This window comes from Danio rerio, chromosome 20 (assembly GCF_049306965.1).
Source record: "Danio rerio strain Tuebingen ecotype United States chromosome 20, GRCz12tu, whole genome shotgun sequence".
Lineage (NCBI taxonomy): Eukaryota > Metazoa > Chordata > Actinopteri > Cypriniformes > Danionidae > Danio > Danio rerio.
This window is the reverse complement of record NC_133195.1, coordinates 3,278,915-3,292,849: the sequence shown is the minus strand read 5'-3', so window position 1 is coordinate 3,292,849 and position 13,935 is coordinate 3,278,915. Positions and strand designations below refer to the sequence as shown.

Below are 13,935 nucleotides of genomic sequence, written 5' to 3'. Positions count from 1 at the left end.
TTTGTTCCTTTCAAATTTTCAATCTGAGGCAAAGGTTCAGTTGTTATACTTCAAAGTTTTAAATTCTTTAAAGACTGCCCACATCCAAAGTATAGTAAAATGCTTAATATTTTTTGAACCATACTGTATTACAGTACTTGTGGTAATACAATAACTAACAACTATTAACAAATTACTCAATGTACCTTTTTTCTAAACAACTTTAGGCTGTATTAAGCTACAGTACACCAGAGTTCACTGTAGTAAAACAAACATCTACTACAGTATACAAGAGACAATTTTCTCTGTACAAGAGAAAATAACATAAAAATAAAATTGGCGCTGAATAAATTAAGAATTTGTGTATCCTGGATACTCGTTGCTTAGCAATGCATAGAAAACAATCAAAGTGGTCTGTCTGCCGTTTTCAAAATAAGAGTCCCACATACAAGTTTAATATAAGCGTAGATAAATGTAAAAAAAAAAAATGAGGAAACCATCTGTTTTGTCTGACAAACTTCTGATGACCGCTGTTTGTTCAGGACCAGCTGACGGAGAACATGACCTAATGTACATGCAAAGGGCAAGCTAATTAATGATCCCGTATGCCAGGGGTGGCCAACCCTGTTCCTGCAGATTTCAGTTGCTACCCATATCAAACACACCTGCCTGTAATTATCACGTGGTGTTCAGGTTCTAATTAATCGGCTCAGGTGTGTTTGATATGGGTTGCAACTGAAATCTGCAGGAACAGGGTTGGCCACCCCTGGCATATGCAATGTAACGATCTGTGTTTTGTTTTGATTGACCTGTTTTTACTAGGCTTTCACCTGCCAGATTTAATAAGGAAACGTTCGTGTTTGAGGCTCACCGTATGGCCAGTTCCATGTACTGAACTCTAGTTATTCAGCTATGCCTGTATATGCTCATTTTTGACTATATGGCACCTTTAAACTAACTAGTGTACTCCCTGTGCTTGATTGTGGCTGGAAGGGCATCCTCTGCATTAAACATACAGCAGTGCAATTGGCGGTTAACTCCTCTGTGGCCAGTAATCTGAAGGAAAGTAAGCAAGCGGCACCTTTAAACTATGAAGGGAAAGCTTATGCACATAAATATTTAAAGAAAACTGCCCTCAAAGCTATTTTTGGAGAACGTTTGAAGGCACACGCAGAGTGAAACCATATAGGTCAGGGGCGGACTGAGACAAAAATTCAGCCACCGACACAGCCCCACCCACGGACACGCACATTCACTATTTATTTTGGTGTACAAATGGTGAATTAATATGACATTCTTGCCAGATTTTGATTATGTCGGGGTAACCTCAGATTGGGTCGACCCATCTTGAAACCAGGTGGCAGTTGCCAACATTTAATGTTATTATTATTATTATTATTATTATCATCATTATTATTATTATTATTATTATTATTATTATTATTATTATTATTATCATCATCATTATTATTATTATTATCATTATTATTATTATTATTATTATTATTATCATTATTATTATTATTATTATCATTATTATTATTATTATTATTATTATTATTATTATCATTATTATTATTATCATTATTATTATCATTATTATTATTATTATTATTATTATTATTATTATTATCATTATTATTATTATTATTATTATCATTATTATTATTATTATTATTATCATCATCATCATTATTATTATTATTATTATTATTATCATTATTATTATTATCATCATTATTATTATTATTAATATTATTATTATTATTATTATTATCATTGCTATTATTATTATTATTATTATCATTATTATTATTATTATTATTATTATTATTATCATTATTATTATTATTATTATTATTATTATTATCATTATTATTATTATTATCATACTATCACATCTAGCAAGAGATAAAAGGTGTTTGCACTTAAAAACAATACATATATAAAAACAAAAACTGACCGGCCCACCTTTAAAAATTGGTCTGGCCCTTCTGGTATTTGCCAGAATTGCCAGATGGCCAGTCCGCCCTTGATATAGGTAATCATAATGGTAAATAAAAGTGAATATTGCGAGATCAGCAGAAGTGGATGTTTTAAGCTGTGGGCTGCAGAGAGTGTGCTCGCCTGGGGCTGTTTTTAAAGTAGCTAAATGGATTAACCGAATGGATTATCTGGAGGTGAATGGAGAGAGCTTACACACAGTCTGCTCTGGTTAGTGTGAAGCTGAAGCTTTCACATGTTACATGGCCTTTTCATAGGCCTTTTTTTTTCTGCCAACCATTGATTAAGGTTTAGATGATTTAAGGTGAGACATGAATGTACTGGTGTGAAAGCTGTTCTGTCTGCGAACTTAGCATGTTATGAGCTCCACCTTATGTATCATCCTAGCCTTTGTTTGTGTTTTCTTCCAAAGCAGTGATCAGTTTTTCTCGTGGGAGGTCCTTGCACACACATATGCACACAGCAATGTTATGCAACAGTATAGTGTATTATTATTAGTGTTATGTTTTCTAATACACACATAAGTTGTCTTAATGAGTTCTAGTGGGAATTGGAGGTTATCTCTGTGCTGCTGTTATGTACAGTGTGTGTGTGTGTGTGTGTGTGTGTGTGTGTGTGTGTGTGTGTGTGTGTGTGTGTGTGTGCTATAGCTGTCGTTTCTGCACAGCTGAGCCGTGAGTGATGTGTTGTTGTCTATTCTGATAGGGGGTGGGACAGTGCTGCCTCTAAACTGCATTAAATCACTGTATCGCTCTACAGATAACCTAACAGACAGTCAACACTGTAAGGTGGATTCCCTTCTGTCAAGTGATTTATCAACTGCAAGGCTGGGGATGGTGTTTGTCTTTAATACAATATTCAGGATTTTCCACTTATTTAGTCGTGTGCTCCAGGGCAAATTGAAAATCATCAGTTTGAAGAGCGGAAACCTTACATGAAGGTGTGTTTTTTGTTTTTACACTTGTAGATTTGACTTAACTAGATTGTGTTTCAACTGTGTCCTGTTTACATATCAGATTTAAAATGCAGATGATTATATGGCTGTACAAAACTGCATTGGATGACATGATATTCATAGAGGCTTGATTTGTGTTTACATACACTTGATTATATGGTAGTTATTTTTAGTTCATTTTTTATACACTGTAAAAAGTGATTAGTTACTTAAAGCGAGTAAACAAATTGCCTTAAAAGCAACAAGTTGTCTTTACAAAAATAATGTAAGTAAACTCATTGTAACTTGGAATTGTTAGGCTGACTTAATTTTTATAATTATGCTTATTGTACTTACTTTTTAAAGTCAACTAATCCTTTTTTAGCCATTTTAGCATGTCTCTTTTTAAATAATTTCTGCAGTTTTTACAATATTACTTATTTGGTGCTTCATTAAGTTGATAACATTTACAATTATAGCCTGTATTTAATTTAGAAGACATACTGGAGTCTGGAAGAGCAGATTTATTTTAGTTACTGTCATTTTGCTAGACACAGAAAAGCTGAAAAAAACAAACAAATATAATAAAGGTGTATTGGAAAAAGTGATCAGTTTACTTTTATTTTAAAAAAGCGAGTACAACTTGCATAATTATAAAAATTAAAAACAGAGCAACCAAACGCTGTTGCACTTTTTTCTTTTTCCGTAATTAAATCTAGTATCAGAGCTACAGCAAGGGTTAGACTGGTGTTTTCTTTGACAGCACAATTGTCGTTTACTTATAAATGGCGGACACCACAGAGCCATAAGCTTCTGAGCATGTAGAAATTAGTGGAAAAAGCTTCACATCTCATGATTTCATGTTTTTTTAAGATGCAGCATGTGAATGGCCCCAAACAACTAATGTCTGAAGTGATGAGAGCAGTGTATACAATGTGCAGGATTGTGCAGAATGAAGTTATACTTGAGACTCATAGTACTCTGGTTATTTAAAGAAAAAATCAGCTTGCTGTGGTTATAAATAACTTTCATTGATCAGCTCTGCTGTATGAAAGAGACTTAAAAATAAACATTCAAGAGTTCTATACCTTCCTCCGTTTCTCTGTAGGTCTTTGATCCACCCCAAATGATCTTATTGGTTAAGACAGATGATGACATCTGACATCTCTTTGCCTGCAGTTCTAGATATACAGAGGTCCTTGACAAATTTATCCTGACACAATTTATCAATATATGTATTTAAGTTTTTGTTTATAATTTTAAATATACATTTGAATGTAAAATAGCTTAATATTAAGGCTTTTTTCTATTCTACAAACTTTTACTTTGAACACTAAAGTATATAATGTGTCTCTATATATACGTATCTATCTTGTATATCTATCTTCTAATATAGGAAATATAGATATACTTGCAGTTTATGGTTACAAAGCCCTTTTCACACAGGATTAATCGCAACTTTTGCAACTATTACAAATGACTAGTGATCATGTAATATCCTGTGTAGATAGAGGTTAAGTAAAACATCCCATATCATCTTCCCATACCTCATAGAAATAATCACAGACACATGATCCTTTAAACACAATTAATTTTAAAAAACTAAATTTAATTCAGTTCATCTTTATTTCTATAGTGCTTTTACAATGTAGATTAAGATTTTTGTATTATATTAAAGTGATTAGGCTGGCTTGTGTAGCAAGCCAGACTACTGTTATCCTATTTTTCTTCTGAGACTAAAAAACAAAACGCATCTCCTCCTAGAGCTTCCGAGCTATGACCACCAAACTCACACCAAACCTTCAAACTGGTCTGACTCGGTGTGCTATATCTTTTCCAACTGATCCGACTTACGGTTTTCCGAAAAACGTCCCGGGACCGTCGGAAAAATCCCATTGACTTAACATTGGACCAGACTTTGTGACCTCATAACTCTGCATCAGACTGTCACACAGACTTCTAACTGGGCTCATTTAATTCAGACTACCTAACTGCCAATACCTGATGAGCTTTTAACTTTCTGGCCATGCCCTAGTAACCACTTTTGGGACCCTAGAAACTGTCCCATAGACTACCATTCAAAAGACTGTCATTGACTTTACATTGGATCAAACTTTGTGAGCTCATAACTCTGCATCAGACTGTCGTACAGACTAATGGCTGAGGTCATTTAACTCAGATAACCAAACTACCAATAACTGACAAGCTTTTAACTTTCTAGCCACTCCCTAACAACCAGATACTGCACCCTAGCAACTGTCCCATAGACTGCCATTATAGAGACCCAGATTGATATCGTCATGCTGCAGTGTTATAGCAACATGCTAATAATGATTAGCTAAGTACTTTAACATGCTAGAAATGCTTAAAAAACATTAAGGAAAATCTATAGAACACCGCATTATCTATCTATCTGTCTATATCTATCTATCTATCTATCTATCTATCTATCTATCTATCTATCTATCTATCTATCTATCTATCTATCTATCTATCTATCTATCTATCTATCTATCTATCTATCTATCTATCTATCTATCTATCTATCTATCTATCTATCTATCTATCTATCTATCTATCTATCTATCTATTCATACTTTTTAAAACTGTTTAAACTAAATAAACTATTACCAACAGGCTTTCACAAGCCAGCCTCAAAGTTTGTCTCAACAAACGTTAATAATCTAGTTACACTTATTAGTCTTTTGATCAAATACTTTTTGGTGTCTGTTTTCTGATTTAGCACTGTACTGGCATGTGACCAACTAGTAAGACAACATATAAAATGAGAAAATAATCATAGAATGAATATTATGTGTATATATGTTTTCCACATCATTATTACGTGAATTACGCTTAGGATCAGGCTTCTCAATGTGCTACTAAACCACTTAAGTTCAACTGTGATTGATTTTGTAAGCAGTATGTCCAATTTCTTGCCATGAAGCAGATCAAAAGAAAGATTTAGTTATGAATTTGATATGCCACTTGCACGTTTGTTGGAATGCTCAAGCAAACAGACCGATGTTGTCATTAACTTTTATTTTGACATTACCTGCAGCACATGTGCTATGATGAGTGAAACACGCATGTGCTGGTTCCAGATAGTGCAACATACAGTGACATACTTTACAAAGACAAAATACAATACGTTTAATTGCAATGTATACATAAAGAGACAATAAATGTGTCATCAGTGTCTCATCAATGACATCTCATTTTCCAGAAATGAGTCTACAAATTGTTTACTTGTATAGTAGTTGTCTCTGCATATTAAACAGAATATACGATTTTTTTCAATACAAATAGATCTTATCTTTTGCCTATCCATAGTCAAATTTCAACGACTAAAATGCCACAGGATGTCACTGAATTTGGCATGTGAGACAGAGGGTTTACTTGTCCTGAGATAAAAGCAAGCTTTCCATATACTAACCTTTCTCTGAACCCAATGGGATAAAAGACGAACATCACTGATGACCTATAGCTTTGAATCGGCTAGCTGTCCCTAGGTTATAAATGGCATGAGGACTTTGTGTGGGTGGAGTTCGCTGTAAAGCCACAGGTGTTGGTCAGTTCTGTCCATAAATGTCTATAGGCTACTAAAATTGTCAATAATGATGTCTTAAAAAATAAAATAAGATAATAAAAACATTCAAAAATAATCTAAAACACTACTAATATAATAATCAGTACACTACACAAGAGTTAAAGGTAAGCCCCATTGTAAAACCTAGTCACATTTAGCAAATTAAATTAGTGCGGTTACCTCAACATTTACTGGAAGCCAATTTGAAAACTCAGTGTTAAAGCTAATGAGTAAATTAAATGATTAATTACATGTTGATTGAGCATTAATGATGAACACCTGCTGTTAACAAGCACAATTACTGAAGAGAAACACAAAACTGACTTACTTAAGCACTTACAGTAAGTTCATGGCTTATAATGAACTATGATGGTTTGTAGCAATTGGTTTTCACAAACGGTTTGAGTTGCCTTAACTTACAGTACTCAATTGGTTTGAGTTCTCTTACTTTATTGGGTTTTACTGTGTTCAAATTGTTGCTTTTCCTCAAATGGATTATGTACTCATTAGGATTAGTTTTTGAACTCAAATGGTTTGTCGCAATTGGTTTCCTCAAATAGTTTGAGTTACCATAACTTACTGGGTTTTACAGCATAGAAATTTATTCAAATATGGTCATAAATGGATACTTCTCCTAATTTGTTTTCGAAATGTACTATTTTGTGTTTAACAACACAACAACAAAAAGAAGTGAAGAAAATTTTGAGATTGAATAATTAAATATTTTGGTTCGACTATCCATTTTAAATTCATCATCTCACAATGAAATTCTGTTATGGTTCCATTTGATTTGTTTTTATTTAGACTTATAAAATGTTATTTATGCTAAGAGGAATGCTGGTTCTTCTGCTCTATACTGAAGGTTCATTAGATAATCCAAAATTGTTGAATAAAAATTTATAGGTTATTTAATGGATTTTCAGGGATTGCAAGGAGCTATTTGCAGAACCACACTGCAAAATATACCTAGAGGTTTTGTCTTGTTTCTTGTCCAAATATCTACAAATTCTTAAATACAATTTCTAGACACGTAAAAAAATATATTGTCTTGTTTTAGGAAAACAAAAAAGTGTCAAAATTGTGTGAGTTTTTCCTTAAAACAAGCAAAATAAGCTGCCAATGGGGTAAGCAAAAGTATCTTGTTTTTAATTTATAGAAAGTTATTTTGTTTATCCCTTTGGCAGATTATTTTGCTTGTTTTAAAGAAAAATTTATTACAAAAACTCCTTTCTTACTTAAAGTTTCTGTCTTGTTTCTAATCCAAATATCTACACACATGCACTGAGGAAGGAATTGTGCCGAAACGTCTGTGTTTTGTATCCCCTAAGAATGAAAAATAAAGCTATACAAAGTATCTATTTAATGAGTGCAAATCATGACCTTCCAAATAATAATCCAAATATCTAAACATCTTTAAACCAAGGAGCGTTTTCTAGACAAGTTAAATATAGTTTCATGATTTCAGGAATAATGTCAAAAAAAGTGAGTTTTACCATAAAACAAGCAAAATAATAGACAACATTTACATTTAAATTTAGTCATTTAGCAGACACTTTTATCCAAAGCGACTTACAAATGAGGACAAGGAAGCAATTTACTCAACTATAAGAGCAACAATGAATAAGTGCTGTAGGCAAGTTTCAGGTGTGTAAAGTCTAAGAAGAAAGTATTAGTAAATTATTATTATTATTATTTTTTTAGTACAGTTATTGGTATATCTAGAGAGGCAATTGCAGATTAGGAAGGAAAGTGGAGACTAAATAGTTGAGTTTTTAGTCGTTTCTTGAAGACAGCGAGTGACTCTGCTGCTCTGATGCAGTTAGGGAGTTCATTCCACCAACTGAGCAGATTGAGCGTGAGCGTTCGGGAAAGTGATTTCTTCCCTCTTTGGGATGGAACCACGAGGCGACGTTCATTCACAGAACGCAAGTTTCTGGAGGGCACAAACATCTGCAGAAGTGAGAGCAGATAAGAAGGGGCGCAACCAGAAGTCGCTTTGTAAGCAAACATCAGAGCTTTGAATTTGATGCGAGCAGCAACTGGCAGCCAGTGCAAAAGGATGAGCAGCGGAGTGACATGTGCTCTTTTAGGTTCATTAAAGACCACTCGTGCTGCTGCGTTCTGAAGCAGCTGAAGAGGTTTGATAGAGTTAGCTGGGAGCCCGGCTAGTAGAGAGTTGCAGTAGTCCAGTCTGGAGAGAACAAGAGCTTGAACAAGGAGTTGAGCTGCATGTTCAGATAGGAAGGGTCGGACCTTTCTGATGTTATAGAGACAATTAAGTCAATTTCTTAAGTCAATTTAAGACAATTTCTTAAAACAAGACAACATTTCTTGCTTGTCTAAAAAATGCTATATACCTTAAGAATTTCTTTATAGGTATTAATAAGAATTTTTAGATATTTGGACAAAAAATGTAGGTAAAAATTTTGCAGTGCAGCCATGATAATGTAGTATTCTTGCCTAACTCAGATCCTTTGACTTCAAAATCGGTGTGCTTGGATTTGGATCACCAGCCAGAGTAAAGTACAAATGTAGTTTAGCCATATAGTTTGTTTTGATTACATTGTGCCATTGTTCTTTTGTAAATCCTCGTCTGTTTCCATAGATTAATAATTTTTTCACATGCGTGATGTCATTGACCACCCAGCAGTGCTTTGGAGATATAGAGGTGAAAGTCCAGCAACCGCAAATGGGATGGTCTGGCAAAGCACGCCAGTGCTGTTTGAAAGTGTTTACTTTCAATATTATCATATGGAAATGAAAGCAGAAAATGAGCTTCTGCCGTCTGTCCTCGTGTTGACATCAGCGTATTCTCTTTTACAGGCTTAAAGGTAGATGGGACTCAAAGACTCTGAGCAAGTATGAGTTTATAGATTGTCTGTTTTTAACTCTTCATTTGGAGCTGCACATGCTGACATTTGATGTGAGACTCTGCATAACACTTTTCGTTAGGATGAATGAGTACATATTGACAATGTTTTATACATAGACTGTAAGAAAATAAGTGTATTTCAAGTTTAGATTTTCATTGTAATGGCTTTATACACACATGGTTTCCTCTGGTATATATACAGATGTATACAATACTTGTTTATGTAATAACTGTCCGTTTTGTGTTATCACTATTAGTAATCACTATTGTTGTGAGACTGTTTCCTGGCTGGTCAGAGTCCATGTTGATGTGTTTTATATTATTAATTAATGACATTAAGGCATGCTGTAAACTCTTAGTTCATCGACAGGCACAATGTTCAAAAGGAGCATGATTACAGTTTTCCAATCAGGGCTGCAAGATATTGGATAAATCTGATATTGCAATATTTTATTTATCTACTTGTTGCTTGTTCTAACTACTAGTTGAGTTTTTTTCAACCCGGGCTCATTGTGGAAATGTAGACCCGCGGACGTTTCTGTGGACCGCGATTACGTCCCGAGAGGTACGTATTCGAGCGTTTTTTTGTTTTCGCGGATCCGCGAGAGGCCACTGTGCGCGCTTTTTCGCGTCTCGGGCACCTCTCGCCGTTCTCGCGCGAAAAGCCGCCGGATCGAAAAAAAAAAAAAAAGCAAAAGCCCTCGTCTTCGATTTCGACCGCGTTTTCGGATCCCGCCGCATTCTCGCCCTTATTTTTCAGATTCCGTTTTTCGTCTTACCTGATTTCCGGAACCTGCTGTTCCCCGGACTCGATCCCGGTCGTCGTCCACCGCGGCCGGCTCCGGCTCCTCCTCCGGGGCTTCCGCTCTGCCAACGCAACGCTGTGAGCTAAGCGGACAAACTGATTGCATCAGGAAAGCCCTCCACTCGGAGGCGAGCCGTCGGCCGGCGAGCGCGAAGAGGAGGGGCGGAGTGGCGCCACACCGCCCCGCAGCGTTCGCTCGAAAAAAAAACAAACGCGGCCTTTACGTACCTCCGGCCACGTAAATCGCGGTCTCCAGAAACGTCCGCGGGGCTACGTTTCCAGAACGTACGTTTGAGCTTGGGTTGGTTTTTTTGGGGGGACAACCTAATTGTTTTATGTTCAATCCACTTCAATTTGTAAAAACAATTAAGTTAACTTAATTAGTCTGTGTTAGGACAACATGAAGGAATTGTGTGGAACCTATAGCGTTATTTTTTATTTTTTTTTACTGTTAGTATTCAGGTACAGAAATGAAATAATCACAATGCAAACATGCTTTTCTTACTTTGCTTTGTCATCTTTCTAGTTGAAATATATAAAAATATCTTAGAACAAGTAAAATGTAGTTTTGTAATCAACTTCCGATCCCTCCCACCTTAAAACAAGTTAGATTATCTGCCAGAAGGGTAATTAAAACCTTTATTAAAATCGTGTTTTCACTTTGTAGAATGTGTAGATGTGTAGAAATGTAGATATTTGGACTAGAAACATGACAAAGACATTTTGTTATCGCATAAATCATATAAAATCCCCATAAATACAGTAATTAAATGCAATTCTGTAGCATCTGATCTACTTCAATTCAGACTGAACATTGCATATTGTGTGATGTGACTATTGCAGATCTGATTATATTCCAATCCTATTTTCAATCATGTTAACCTGAATGAACATTTGTGTGAAGTCCGTTGTGAACATCTGACTGAAGTTGTGCTCTTTTCTTGCTAAAAATAAAACTCTCATGTGCATATTTAACATTATAACCCGTTGACAGGACTTCATTAGTCATTATTTGATTTAGGGGTCAAACTTTTTTCTTTTTTCACTGAATTATGTGACTTTGAGCAGTCAATGTCATCTCGCTGTTTTCCTTTGAGCCAAAGCAACAAATGGAGCCCATGCACAAAAAACAAAATGTAAACAAAGACACACAAGTAAGATGTCATTTTTTCAGTGAAAGCACATGAAAGGAACTACTGATAAATGAAACCAGATAATTACATCGTTTCAATTAAATATTTTGTCTAAATTCTTCAAGCATTTTCAACATTTACTTATTGCAGTTGAACTACATTTGAAATGTATTACACCTGATGCAGTCTGAAATTGAGGTTTGAGATGAAATAGATTTTTAATGGCAGCTGTATGTGTATTTTGGTCGTTTTTATTGTGCGTTGTTGTTGGTGTTGCTGTTGCTGTTTATGGGTCGTCATAATCTCCTGTAATTCCTGACTTCCAGCGCCTGTGACAATGTGATCCGTGAAGTGTTATATCACACACCTCAGGGTCAAGCGATTGAGAAAATAAGAAAGCGTACATTCTGCTATAATTGTTAATAATTATAATGTTACACAGGTATCAACAGACAGTGGTCCCTCGTTATTTGCAGGATAAAAAAATAAAATTAGTTGTCAGCTTTATTTTTTACAATTATTATTGATGTTTTAAGGCTGTAAAACCCTCCACTAGGGTTGTAACAATAGACGGTTTACCACGATTTGAACGTGCACGATTATCATACCATGAACAATTGCATATCAACGGTTTTAACCCTTAAAGACCGAGACAGCCGCCCGCGGCTAAAAAAAAGTATTGCTCTTAAATGTTTAATAACTTTTGATCCGCTGATCCTATTCATACAATTCAAAGATTAGCATAAAGAAGAGAATCTCAGCTTTCCAGTGCTGTATCACATAACATTCGCGGACTTTCAAAGGCTCCGGAATCAGTGCGGTTACGTCATCAAAATTTGACAACGCTGATTTGACAAAGAAACGCTCGTCACTGTGTCTCTGGACAAACCAGACATGATACATTGATGCATTGTCCCTCCTCCATGCCCAGATTGGTTCAAACTCGCTATATCACAACCAATAAGCATAGGTTTTGCTTTTGTTTGTGGACCAACAATGAGCTTTTTGAACAACACGGAATGAGAGATAGGCATACATTTATGTGCGGCTAAATAAAATGCAAAAAAAAAAGTTTTGCATGAAATAATTCTCATACTAAGTACTTTTGCATGCACAGCAGCACAGAAACATGACAAAACAGAGACGCAGCAAAGACGAACTGCTGCTCTTGCTGTTTTCAAAAGACACAAATGAAGGTGCAGCTGTTTGTCTGCATTGCAGACAACCATATCCATATCCATATCGATAGACAACCATATCCATGCTGGCACATAAAACCTAAAGATGTTCCATATTGAATCTAGTTTCGTTATGTAACTATTTATAGTATAGTAAATATTTATATCTATTTTTTACTGAGGATTTGCACCATGTTTATTTGGACTTTGACACATTATTTATTATTTTCTTATTTTTTATTTGTTCATTGTAAGTGGAGTTGTTTATAGTAACTAAAAATATATTATTTGGAAAAAGTCAAATTTGCTTCACTGTTCTATTATTTTGTAACATTTGTAACATACCGTATACCGTGAAACCGTCAAACCGTGGTATTGTTTTAGACGATTATCATACCGTGAAAAATTCATACACATACGTTACAACCCTACCCTCCACTACATACTTTATACACATTTCTCAGACAGACATTAACGTTTTCACACTTTCTCCCTTGTTTAAACACTCTCAAAGTTCAAACTTTTATATTAAAATAAGGCCAGTATTATAGAATGAACTCGAAGACCAAAACTATTTGATCTTCAACTAATTTATTAGGTAATGACGCCCTATAACTTGTACCTTCCTTTAGCAAGTCCAGAAGTTCAACTTTTTGCAGAAGTTCTGCCTCTTGGGTGCTGCCAAAAGTAAGGTGTAGTAATGCAGTGAAAGCCCAAACAGCAGCTAAAATCTCATTTCAGCAAAACAATGGCTGCGTCCGAAACCGCCTACTACCCAGTAGGTACTGCAACTGAATTTAAACGTACTACTCGGCCGTTGGAAAAGTACGTTCTATAAAGTATGAATGTGAAAAGTATGAATGGAATTCGGACGTACTACACCTGCCATTTTGCCATGGTCACGTGACCTACCGGCGTCAGTTGCGTCGCTTCATGAATTCTCTCGCAGGGCATCATGGGATAGCGCAGCGTGCATTGGATGCGCATTTCAGAATCTCGCTGAAAGTAGTAAGTCATCCGGGTACTTCTCGCATTCTGATTTTCGAATTCTATGAATTCAGACGTAGTACTCGGCTTGCATACTGATTTTAGTGTACTATATAGTATGGAAGTATCTAATATCTAATTAATTTTCACCAGATATTTCCCCACTGTATATCAAGAAAAGGGAGAATTTGTCTATTTTCAAGTAAGCTTAGAGTTAAAAATGGACATTCAACTCTGCTGTAAACCTTACAATTTCTGTGTTGCCATGGTAACCTGGGCCTGGTTCTGCCTGGGTGCTGGTTTGGGGTTTGGGGGTAGTCCTGTGGTACTTTGTTTGCTGGTTCCCTGCTGAAAAATCCAGCTTAAACCAGCCTAGGCTGGTTGGCTGGTTTTAGCTGGTGGACCAGGCTGGTTTTGGAGGGGATTTGGCCACTTCCAGGCTGGTTTCCAGCCA

The 13,935-nt window shown here is 35.5% G+C and overlaps 1 protein-coding gene across 12 annotated transcripts in view; it reads left to right on the top strand.

Moving 5' to 3' along the window:
- si:ch73-212j7.3 overlaps nt 1-13,935 on the top strand; it is a 73,367-nt gene that overhangs the window by 15,946 nt on the left and 43,486 nt on the right. For 2 of the 12 annotated variants that reach the window (XR_012396303.1, XM_073934035.1), the window contains exon 1: nt 2,658-2,923. The exons of 9 other annotated variants lie outside the window; for them this stretch is intronic. The gene's annotated coding sequence lies outside the window, so the exon portion shown is untranslated. Of the gene's footprint in view, nt 1-2,646; nt 2,924-13,935 lie in introns of those variants that run through there. One more of the 12 variants, XR_012396302.1, reaches the window with a different exon arrangement.